Source organism: Triticum aestivum, chromosome 7D (assembly GCF_018294505.1).
Source record: "Triticum aestivum cultivar Chinese Spring chromosome 7D, IWGSC CS RefSeq v2.1, whole genome shotgun sequence".
Taxonomy (NCBI): domain Eukaryota; kingdom Viridiplantae; phylum Streptophyta; class Magnoliopsida; order Poales; family Poaceae; genus Triticum; species Triticum aestivum.
Genome location: NC_057814.1, coordinates 488,220,797 through 488,232,354, shown reverse-complemented (window position 1 = coordinate 488,232,354; position 11,558 = coordinate 488,220,797).

Below are 11,558 nucleotides of genomic sequence, written 5' to 3'. Positions count from 1 at the left end.
TAGTGTAGTAGACATCAAGCTCTTTTCTAGCGCCGTTGTCGGGGAGGTGAGTGCTTGAAGGTATATCTTTAGATCTTGTAATCGAATCTTTTAGTTTCTTGTTTTATTACTAGTTTAGTTATAAAAGAAAACTACAAAAAAATGGAATTGAGTTTGTCTCATACGCTTCATCTTTTTAATATCTTTTGTGAGTATGATGGATAGGAAAATTGTGCCAAAGTGTTAGAAGAAGAATGCATTAAAATGTTTGGCACTAAATCTTTGAATAATGAGCATGATTGCAATGTTGTTAGTATGAACTCTTTGAATATCCATAGTACTAATGATGATTGCACTAGTTATGATGAAAATGTCTCCTATAAACATGTCAATTTTTGTGGAGTGCATTGGGTTTGCAAGTACACACCAAATAGGGAAGATAGATCTTGCAAGAGGCATAAGCATTTCGAAACTAAATTGTTTCAAGAAAGGCTAGATGTTTGTGCTGAAAATTTAAATTTTCTTGGCCGTACTTGTGAGCTTTGCAATGAAAGTGGTCATTTAGCTATCCGATGCAAATTGTTTCATGATCTAATCGTGTCCAAAAATTGTGATGAGTTGATTTCCCTTGCACATTATAATGAACTTAGCTTGCTTATGGGTTGCGAAGAAATGAAACATATAACTAGGCATCTTCCAGAATTTGCCCGTTATAATCTTCTTGGTTTTGATCTAGAGGAAATATATATGTATTGTGCGGTGAATTGCATTGAAAATCCTTATATTGCCAATTACATAAAGAAAAGAAAACAAATAGAAGATGAAGAGAATACTAACGGAAGGGAAGAGACTTCCCAATATTCTCCTATTATTTCTTATGATGAATCAGGTAACGAGGAGGAGCCTTCTATTCAACCAATTTCATTAATAAGGAGCTCCAAAAAGAGGATTGAACCCACACATGATGTGGTGAAGAAGAAGAAAATAAAAATGAAGAGAGGTAAAAAGATATCTCTCCCAAATAACGTTGCTCCTATTATTGTTGTGCCTCATGAAAATGAATCAAAAATAATTGTGGAAGATGATGCACTTGCTGATGATCTCGTTATGCCTATTGCTTGTTGTGATGATTATGATTGGGAAGATAATGATACTTCTTATGATCTTGAAAATCTTTTTGGCACTTTCTTGGAAGAATATGATAATTGCTATACTATTGGTGCTATTCATACTATTAATAATGAGAGTGATTATGCTTATGATATAAAAAGGCCCAAGCTTGGGGATGCTATGTTTGATGAAGATGATGTTTTTGAGAATATATTTGCTGCAATTAATGTTTGTCCCAAGCTTGGGGATTCTACGTTTAATGAAGATGATATTTTTAGCCTCCCAAGTTTTGATATGCAAAGTTGTTATGATGATAGCATGCCTTCTACCTATGATGATTATATTGATGAAAGTGGGTTTGGAAGAGTGTCAACTTTAGGAAGTAATGATCCCACTATTTTGGAGGATGTTGAATCTTATAATATTTATGAAAGTGGATTTGGAGAGGTCATGACTTTATTTAGTGATGTATCCACTATCTTGGAAGAGGTCTCAATCGATTATGATGAGAACAAAGTTGCTACTTATGATGATTATTGTGATGAAACCTATGCTATAAAAAGTAGTGATGATTATATTTATAAAACTTGTCATGATTATGATTACCCTCTTTCTGAACATTACTCTTTTAATTTGGAAACAATTTATAGTATTCAAGTCTCTTATGATACTCCCACTATTCCTAATGAGAATAATTTTGCTTGTGTGTATAGTAGTAAAATTTCTATGCAAGTAGATCATGAAAAGAATGATTTAGGTGCTGGTTATATTGTTGAATTCATTCATGATGCTACTGAAAATTATTATGAGGGAGGAATATATGCTTGTAGGAGTTGCAATAATATTAAGTTTCCTCTCTATGTGCTTAAAGTTTTGAAGTTATGCTTGTTTTACCTTCCTATGCAAGTTGATTCTTGTTCCCATAAGTTGTTTGCTCAAAAAATCCCTATGCATAGGAAGTGGGTTAGACTTAAATGTGCTAGTCATATTCTTCACGATGCTATCTTTATGTTTCAATTGTTATCTTTTATGTGAGCATCATTGAAATCATCATGCCTAGCTAGGGGCGTTGAACGATAGCGCTTGTTGGGAGGCAACCCAATTTTATTTTAGTTTCTTGCTTTTTCGTTCTGTTTAGGAATAAATAAATCATATAGCTTCTGTTTAGATGTGGTTTTATGTTATAATTAGTGTTTGTGCCAAGTAGAACCTTTGGGAAGACTTAGGTGAAGTCTTTATGATCATGCTGTAAAAAACAGAAAATTTAGCGCTCACGAGATTAGCTAAAACTTTTTACTGGAGAGTGCTATTTAGTTTATTCTTTTTGAAGATGATTACTAGACAAATTCTTCAGGTCCACCAATTCATTTTAGAATTTGTGGAGTTCCAGAAGTTTACGTTAGTTACAGATTACTACAGACTGTTCTGTTTTTGACAGATTCTGTTTTTCGTGTGTTGTTTGCTTATTTTGATGACTCTATGGCTAGTAAAATAGTTTATAAACCATAGAGAAGTTGGAATACAGTAGATTTAACACCAACACAAATAAATAATGAGTTCACTACAGTACCTTGAAGTGGTGTTTTGTTTTCTTTCGCTAACGGAGCTCACGAGATTTCTGTTAAGTTTTGTGTTGTGAAGTTTTCAAGTTTTGGGTAAAGATTCGATGGACTACGGAATAAGGAGTGGCAAGAGCCTAAGCTTGGGGATGCCCAAGGCACCCCAAGGTAATATTCAAGGACAACCAGGAGCCTAATCTTGGGGATGCCCCGGATGGCATCCCCTCTTTCGTCTTCGTTCATCGGTAACTTTACTTGGAGCTATATTTTTATTCACCACATGATATGTGTTTTGCTTGGAGCGTCATTTTATTTTATTTTGCCTTGCTTGCTGTTTGAATAAAATACCAAGATCTGAAATTCTTAAATGAGAGAGATTCCTCACATAGCTACATAATTATTTAACTACTCATTGATCTTCACTTATATCTTTTTGGAGTAGTTTGTCATTTACTCGTGTGCTTCACTTATATCTTATGAGTAAATGGTTGAATGATTTGAATGTCATAAATCTGAAATTATATTTGTTTCATATGCTTATCCCATGGGGATTAATGCCTTCACATATATGAAGTAGAGGTGGTAAATTTTTTGAAGGTTAGCAAACATTGCATTGGTCACTTGAACAATTCATGAAAGAATATTGAAGGAAGAGAGATTTCACATATAAATATACTATCTTGGACATCTTCTATGATTGTGAGCCCCATTAATTATTTTCAAACCTGAGCAAATTAGTTGAAGTTGGACAAGGAAGACAACATAATGAGTTATGCTTGGGTATATTAGTATAGAAGTTATATTGTTATGGATCCTCTAACATGTGATGCTTGCTATTTAGAATCCTTTGCTAGCCAAAATATCGGTACTAAGCGGGAATACTGCTTGTGCATCCAATTCCTTGAACCAAGTTTCTTCCATGAGTGTCCACCATATCTACCTATATGCAGTATTTACCTGTCGTTCCAAGTAAATTTGCATGTGCCGAACTCTAAACCTTCAAATAATAATCTGTTTTGTATGCCCTAATCGCTCATGTAGCGACTACGGGTTAGCAGTATCTTCCATGCTAGGTGGGTTATTCTCACGATGAGTGGACTCCGCTCATCATTCACGAGAAAATGGCTGGTAACTGGGATGCCCAGTCCCATGATCAAAAGATTGAAATCAAATAAAAAATAATTGCAAACAAAACTCCCCCAGGATTGATGTTAGTTGGAGGCACCCGTTGTTTCGGGCAAGCCATGGATTGATGATTGTTGGTGGAGGGGGAGTAAAAATCTTTACCTTTCTGTTTGGGAACCGCCTATAATGTATGTAGTATGGAAGATATTGGGAGCTCTTGGTCGTTATGTTGACAATGAAAGCATACCTCTCAAAATTATTGTCATCTCTGTTTTTGCTTCGAGCTCTGGCACCTCTGCAAATCCCTGCTTCCCTCTGCGAAGGGCCTATCTTTTAATTTTATGCAAGATTCAGTAGTATTCCTTCTCATTCCAACCTACTCTTTAGTTGGAAAGCATCGTGTGATGGAAAGATCTAAGCATATATGGCCATTCAAATATATTTGAGCATGAATTATTATTGTTCACATTACCCTTGAGGTAAAAGGTTGGGAGGTGAAACATTAAGCCCCTATCTTTCTCTGTGTTCGATGAATACTATTTGTTCTAAAAATATGCTTTGAGTGGTAGCAATCATGGAAGACTAAAAGATAGTTGAGTATGTGAAGTTTGCAAAATCAAAGCTCTGACATAGACTCTTCCTGAAAATAAGATGAATTGTAATTGTTTGATGACTAATAACACGGTTTGTTAGTTTTCAAGAAAGTTTATGGTCTATGCTTTAACATGTGAATAGCTTGTTACTTGATCATGAAAAGTTTTATGAGTTGAGATACTATTCTGACATATAATGATGCTAGAAAAGGTGATTGAAATTATCGTTGATCAAACTTGTGCACCTGCTAGCATTCACACTTCATAAATTATTTCTTTTATCATTTACCTACTCGAGGACGAGCAGGAATTAAGCTTGGGGATGCTGATACGTCTCCAACGTATCTATAATTTATGAAGTATTCATGCTATTATATTATCCATCTTGGACATTTATGGGCTTTATATTTCACTTCTATATGATTTTTGGGACTAACCTATTAACCCAGAGCCCAGTGCCAGTTCCTGTTTTTTTCCTTGTTTCAGTGTTTCGAAGAAAAGGAATATCAAACGGAGTCGAAACGGAATGAAACCTTCTGTAGAAGTTATTTTTGGAAAGAAAGCAACCCAGGAGACTTGGAGTCCACGTCAAGAAAGCAACGAGGAAGGCACGAGGCAGGGGGCGTGCCCACCCCCCCGGGCGCACCCTCCACCCTCGTGGGCCCCTCATGGGCCCCTCGTGGCTCCCCTGACATATTTCTTCCGCCTATATATATCCATATACCCTAAAACGATCGGGGAACAGAATAGATCTGGACTTCCGCCGCCGCAAGCCTCTGTAGCCACCAAAACCCAATCGGGACCCTGTTCCGGCACCCTGTCGGAGGGGGGAACCCTCACCGGTGGCCATCTTCATCATCCCGGCACTCTCCATGATGAGGAGGGAGTAGTTCACCCTCGGGGCTGAGGGTATGTACCAGTAGCTATGTGTTTGATCTCTCTCTCTCTCGTGTTCTTGATTTGGCACGATCTTGATGTATCGCGAGCTTTGCTATTATAGTTGGATCTTATGTTTCTTCTCCCCCTCTACTCTCTTGTAATGGATTGAGTTTTCCCTTTGAAGTAATCTTATCGGATTGAGTCTTTAATGATTTGAGAACACTTGATGTATGTCTTGTCGTGCGTATCTATGGTGACAATGGGATATCACGTGATTCACTTGATGTATGTTCTGGTGATCAACTCGCAGGTTCCGCCCATGAACCTATGCATAGGGGTTGGCACATGTTTTCGTCTTGATTCTCCGGTAGAAACTTTGGGGCACTCTTTGAGGTTCTATGTGTTGGTTGAATAGATGAATCTGAGATTGTGGTGATGCATATCGTATAATCATACCCACGGATACTTGAGGTGACATTGGAGTATCTAGGTGACATTAGGGTTTTGGTTGATTTGTGTCTTAAGGTGTTATTCTAGTACGAACTCTAGGGCTGTTTGTGACACTTATAGGAATAGCCCAACGGATTGATTGGAAAGAATAACTTTGAGGTGGTTTCATACCCTACCATAATCTCTTCGTTTGTTCTCCACTATTAGTGACTTTGGAGTGACTCTTTGTTGCATGTTGAGGGATAGTTATGTGATCCAATTATGTTATTATTGTTGAGAGAACTTGCACTAGTGAAAGTATTAACCCGAGGCCTTGTTTCCTAGCATTGCAATACCATTTGTGCTCACTTTTATTATTAGTTACCTTGCTGTTTTTATATTTTCAGATTACAAAAACCTATATCTACCATCCATATTGCACTTGTATCACCATCTCTTCGCCGAACTAGTGCACCTATACAATTTACCATTGTATTGGGTGTGTTGGGGACACAAGAGACTCTTTGTTATTTGGTTGCAGGGTTGTTTGAGAGAGACCATCTTCATCCTATGCCTCCCACGGATTGATAAACCTTAGGTCATCCACTTGAGGGAAATTTGCTACTGTCCTACAAACCTCTGCACTTGGAGGCCCAACAACGTCTACAAGAAGAAGGTAGTGTAGTAGACATCAGTGAAGTTCCTTGCGGTCCTCAGCCTTGATATCGCCCACACACGTAGTGTGCGATCAACGTACACGCCGGTAGGGTAGAGCCTCTCCGGCACGGTGGGTGGGAAGCGGTAGGTTGGTCCGGTGTACTGCATGGCTGAGGGATGTGCAAAAGACGGAGAAGGGGTCGAAGGACAGGTGGATGAGGGATGGCAGAGGCAGAGGGTGGCTTAAATAGCCGTAGTGCTACGTGTTATTTGGCCATGGCAATAACGGTGTCAAATGTGAAGTTAGTAGCCCGTTTTCAAACCCACCGCAGCACCGGGAGTGTACACGCGTGGGAAACGGTGGTTTGAAAAGAAGAAGAAAAAGAAGCTAATTGCACGTGTGGGAATCCGTGGTCAAACCATATATTATATGAACAAAAAGAGACAATTTTTGAAGAGCTTGTGGCCATTTTGAATGATAAAAATAAATTTGGCCCTTAAAATTTTGGTCATTTTGCATGATAAAAAGAGATAGAGGGCTTGTGGCCATTACACAAATGCAAAATGACCCATTTTTTGATAGTTTGTGGCCATTTTGCATGATAAAAATAAATTTAGCCCTTATATATTTGGTCATTTTACATTTGTATAGAACAAAAAGAACGATGCAAAAAACAGAGCAAACGATGCAAAAAAACTATGCAGAAATACAGAGCCTGCACGTTCACAAAAAACAGAGCAAACGATGCAAAAAAAATGACGCAATTCAACGGTCCAACCAGAGCTTGGTTTCCTTTTGGGCCCAATAACAACGTTTTTTTTCAGGGAGTCAGTGGTGGGCGAGCAGCCGAGCACAACCAATAGGATCGCCTCTCGCGGATCGCCCCACGATCCAACGATGCGGAGCCGTCCTTGTGATCCAACGGCGCGGAGCCTGCACACAGCCAGCCCACCTAGTTCCTTCTAGAAGGCCAGATCTGAGGGCTGTCGCTTGGCACGAGGGTATGATCGGACGGCTGATGTTGGGAGCTAGGGTTAGGCGAAACCCCGCGGGGTTTAGAGGGGTTTTGAGTTGGTCAACGGGGTTTCGAAGGCTTTGACTGAGCATAACTAATTTAAAAAAATCGAAAAATATGAAACCTTCGCCGTTCGTCGTTTTATAAGACAAACTAACGAGGAAAAATACCAAACTTGGTCTATGGTCATTTTCATGAAAAAACCCTAGCTGGCACGATCGAGGTCAAATGAGCACCATTAATTTTTTAAAAATAAAAAAAAATATAAAACCTGCTCACAATGTTGTCTGTGACATGTTACCAACCAAAAAGCATAAACTTGCTCTATGGTCATTTTCATGAGAAAACCTTCACACATATGAGCTATCAAGTACATGATTTCATAGAGTTCAAGGAGAGGAGGTGGTGTTACCTTCTGTTTTTGAAAAATTTAAAAAAATCAAAAAAATCACTAAAGCTTTATTTTAAAGTGAATAAGAAGGATCTGAAGTTAGTTTTCCATTTTTATATTTCAAAACGTGTTTTAATAGTTTTTATATTAAAGCATATGTTTTCAAAAGAAAATGTAAAAATACGAAGATTAATTCGAAAATAATAAACTTGGCCTGTAGTTTTATATTAATGTTGTCTTATGTGACATGTTACCAACCAAAAATCATAAACTTGTCCTATGGTCATTTTCATGAGAAAACCTTCACACATATGAGCTATCACCTACAAGATTTCATAGAGTTCAAGGAGATGAGGTAGGGTTAATAAAAAATCACCAAATCTTTATTTCAAAAAATATGAAGATTAATTCAAAAAATAGTGAGACTTCGAATCTACACTATATAGATTGAATAGGTGTTAATAAAAAACATTTGGCTCATTTAGAGTAGGTCTAAAAAAACTTGATTACAAATGTGCTGTTTACCCTAGCCTGGGAGCTTATTTGGAGCACATTTCTCAAATTCAAATTTCTTTGACCTCCTCTAAATCACCTCAAATTTTGCACACATGATCTCCTACACAAACATAGATAGTTGATAATACATCTTCATTAAAATGTTGTTTTTTGCTCTGTTATTGGAATATTTGATAAAAGGGAACCCTTGATAAAAATGATGGATTGCAGCATATTTGCAGCATATGTGTGATCATTGCAGCACCTAAACTTTCAAAACACTGAAACAAATCATAGCAGATAAATTTAAAAACACAAAAATACCCAACATAGATAGCCACATGCATATAAAATTCATCCAACCACCAAAAGGTAACCCACATCCTGTTCACAAACATAGTTCGCCCACATAGTTCAGCAAACAACCTAAAGTACTTAAAACACATCATAACATCATAAGATCACGGAAGGGGAGACAGGACTTTGGCTAGGGCAGCATGCTGCCCCATGATCTTGTAGTCCTCGCCGTGGATGGCCACATCTTCTGCATGAGCTAGAAGGTGAAGGAAACGGCCGGACTTTGGCTTTGGCTTGGTGGTGCAGTAGGGGCAGCGCCAAGTTTTGGTCCTGCTCTTGTAGTAGTAATCCACGCCCTTGACCCTGATCTTCTCCTCTTCCTTCTCTTTAAAGGAGGCGAAGTTGCCGCGGTCCACATCCACATCTTCCCCAGAGACATACTGCACACACAAATGAATTACATTAGTACATTATAGATTCATGGGAATACACCGTGTCAAACGAACTAAATGAACAATCTAAATTTCAAGTAGGCTTACCTCATACTCTTCGTCATCACCATACGCTGGATCGTACAGGTCGTCGAAAGTATAGTCTATCGTCCTCCTCTTCCCCCAACCATCATCCTCCTGAATATACAACTACATCCATCACTAGTAAATACATAAGCCAATTGAAAATTTAGATATGCACAGATGACACATTGATCATAGGGCTAATATACTATGATCCTATTTGCATTTTCCATTGTCATGCACACACGTTGAACAATAGAGCTAATATAACTACATATTGACATTTAGATATGCACACTTGATCATAGGGCTAATATACTATGATCCTATTTGCATTTTCCATTGTCATGCACACACATTGAACAACAGGGCTAATATAACTACATCTTGTGGACATATTATGAACAACAGAGCTAATATAACTTGAATCAAATAACTTGAGTAGCATTAAAAACCCTAATTTGTGAGCACTAAAAACAAATCTAATAAGCATCATAGCATTAAAAACCCCAATCTGTTCACAACATCTAGCATTTTTGCAACGAATTTATCCAAATCTAAAAACCCCAAGCATTGCAGCACCTAAAATCATAGTTCACAACATCTAGCTAGCATTTTTGCAACCAATTTATCCAACAAACCCTAGTCCAAAAACCCCCATCCCCCCAACCCATACAAAAAACCCCGGCCCATCCGTCAAACCAACTACTCTAACCATCTGAACTACTGTATGAATCACAATCGAACTAACTCTACAAGCTAAGCAAGTGCAAATACCTGCTCCTCCACGACAAGCGGCGCAACGGGGGCATCAGGATGGACTGTGCCGCTCGACGCCGTCACCTTCTGCAGCGATGAGGCGGAGCCCGCCACATCCGCAGTGGTTGCGAGTTTCCCCGCACCGTCGTGGATGCCGCCGACATCCGCGGTCACCGCGCTCTGACCCTGCAGCTCCACCACATCTCCGGCCGCTACGCCGGCGTCGCCACGAGCGTCGGCCATATGAAAGATGGAGGCGATGAAGGTGAGGAAGAGGATGCGGTGGGGGAGCGCGAGACAGTGCGGTGGAGGCAGTGGAGGAGAGCGAGACGACGCCGGTGGGGGAGAGGAAGACGATGCGGCATGGAGGGGATTTGGGGGAAAATGGTAGGGGCGATGGAGGTGGTTGCCCTCTTTATATGATGGGACGTTTTGGGCATGTCCATGGACACGTGCTACCCCATGACCGTGGTCTTGCATGCGCCCACGTATATGCGGCCCCACTCGTCAGCTAACGGTCAAAGGCATTGACCTGACGGCAATGTCTGTTATAACCTGTTCTGAGGGTTTCGGGCAAGGGAGTGGGGAAAAGTGAGCAAAAGTTAACAGAGTGCACTACAAAAAAAAGACACATCCATGACATTTTGGGCCGAACGAAATTTTTTCCTGTCATACATATGACACTTCTATGACGATAATTGTGACAAAACCCGGTATCATCATAGATGTGGTGGGCTCCTAGTTCTATGACAAAAAATCATGACAGAAAATGGGCTTTTCGTCCTGGGCGGGCCGGAGACGCAGCTGCATGACATTCTTTGGGCCGTCCATGACGGAAAAAACCGTGGTAGAAGCGACGGCGAGGAAAATTTTGGGGAGTTCCCTGTTACGGTAGGAGGTCGGGGGCCGAGCGATGCGCATTTCTCTCGTACACGTACGCGCGTGTGTGCAAGGCGTTGGCTCTAACTGAACCCGAGCGAGGCGTTGGGCTCTAACTGAACCCGAGCGATTGCACTGCAGGCTACGCGTTACTGAACCCGAGCGATCGATCGATGGCTGTTAACTGAACCCGATCGAGCGATTCCTTCGCTACTGCTGCTAACTGAAGCTGATCGATGCTGCCTCTGGGATGAACAGTGAGCGTTGCGGGGGAGGTTGGATGAACAGTGAGCGGTGGCGTTGCCTCTGGATGAACAGGACCCCGTGGTGTGGTGGAGGGCTGGATGAACAGTAGACGATGGAGGGGTGGTTGAACAGGACCCCGTGGTGTGGAGGGCTGGATGAACAGTAGACGGTGGAGGGGTGCCCGTGGAGGGGTGGTTGAACAGTAGCCGGTGGAGTAGCGCGCGGTGGAGGCTGGATGAACAGGAGCCCGTGGAGGCTGGAGGAGGTCGACGGTAGCCCGTGGAGGCTGGAGGAGGTCGACGGTGGAGATGAACAGTATCCCGTGGAGTCCCGTTTTGCGGTACGCCACACCCCTCCCGATGAATAGGACCCCCGTTTCGACCGTAGGAGGTCCGTTTCATCAATTTTGCGGTACGCCACACCCCTCCCGATCAATAGGACCCCCGTTTCGACCGTAGGAGGTCCGTTTCGTCCGTTTTGCGGTATGCCACACCCCTCCCGATCAAAAGGACCCCGTTCCGAACGTAGAAGGTTCGTTTCCTCCGTTGTGCGGTACGCCAGGCCTCGTTTCCATCGCCAGTTCTGTCCAAGCCCTCCCGATGAACACGACCACGCATTCCGTTCCGACC